Source organism: Lolium rigidum, chromosome 2, assembly GCF_022539505.1.
Source record: "Lolium rigidum isolate FL_2022 chromosome 2, APGP_CSIRO_Lrig_0.1, whole genome shotgun sequence".
In the NCBI taxonomy this organism is placed as follows: Eukaryota; Viridiplantae; Streptophyta; class Magnoliopsida; order Poales; family Poaceae; genus Lolium; species Lolium rigidum.
In genome coordinates, this window is record NC_061509.1 from 27,418,307 (window position 1) to 27,419,640 (window position 1,334).

Here is a 1,334-nt window from a genome sequence, read left to right on the forward strand (position 1 = left end):
TACAGGAGGCTAAACTATTTGTGCAAGCTTCAGTCTCAGTACCAGAACGTAGATGTTCACATCCCGAGGTTTCTCATGTTCACATCGGAGGGAATTGACAACAGAAAAAAGTATAGTTCAGCTCTTGCATGCCACATTGTTATGTGCACACGAACCCAATACCGTCTTAGATGGGCACTGCAACTGATCTTTGTTGGGTCAATTTCCATGGGTCTATGGAAGTACAAAACCACTACTACAACAATCTATTTATATACAGCTATTAAAAACATTTATAGTTGTTAGATAAAGTCCCTTTGGTTCTAGATAAAGGGATAATCCATTTATAGCTGGTAGCAGCAACTAGCTAGGCTTTGTTGAATACATGGTATGCACTTACTTTCATTAGTAAAGTTTGGATTGCTGCCTTCTCTCTTGCACCTCCCCATCACCACCGCTCTTCGTCCTTCCCTGTCTACATATACAAAAACTCAAATCTCATCATATCTGATGGGCACGCACCTACTCAAGGAGCGACTGGTTTCCCCTCTGTATTGCACGCTTGTGACTTCCTTGATTCGGTTAGAATAGAATTTGTTGCCTAAGCTCGTATTGGGGGATCCGCCTGCAGTGGACAAAGGTTTACTTAGGCATGGGAGGTCTCCGGCGATGTAGTGTGCTTTGCTTAGCTGGAAGCGGTCGTGCATCATTCAGAGGATGTACTTTGCTATCTTTCTCCTCTCCGGTGCTGTAGCGAGTTGATGTTTAGTCGCTGCACACGTTGAGCACGTACCTTACTATCTTATGCAAGTGGACACTGTTCGTACGGAGTATCAACCGTTGTGTGTAATCGCGTTGTAGCTGTTCTGTTTAGTTGACAACATGAACTTCGCTATGAATTATACCAACCTCAGACTAATATATGAGCACAATCACATTTTTTTTGGTATGCCAGATTTTTTTGATGATGTTGAAACATATAGGAAACTGTGAACATGGTTATGATTTATTAGTGTTATACCCATTGTACAATGATCTATTTTTGTTTGCTGTGATGAATCACAAGGAGGGTAGTTTAGTAAGGCATTTGTTCAAGAAGAGCCTCCTTCCTTGAGTATGCACACTAAACTGATCATGTATTCTCAGCAAACATGCACAAATTTAATTTGATGCCAATGTTTGTGATGTACACTTGGTCAAAGGTGATTAAGAGCTCCCACCGTTTATTGTACACCCTATTATTTTCTAGATGGTAATTAGCACCCATTTGAATTCAAATAAAGGGGCCCATTGAGGACTAGGCAGCTGATATATATCACATCCGTAGCAAGCTGCTTCTATCACGTCCGTAGGAA

At 41.3% G+C, this 1,334-nt stretch overlaps 1 non-coding gene across 1 annotated transcript; it reads left to right on the forward strand.

The window, feature by feature from the left end:
• Window positions 1-1,022: 1,022 nt before the first annotated feature.
• On the forward strand, window positions 1,023-1,131 carry LOC124693803. The gene has a single exon (XR_007000260.1). It is a non-coding gene; the product is annotated as a small nucleolar RNA Z118/Z121/Z120 (small nucleolar RNA).
• The last annotated feature ends 203 nt before the right edge of the window (window positions 1,132-1,334 follow it).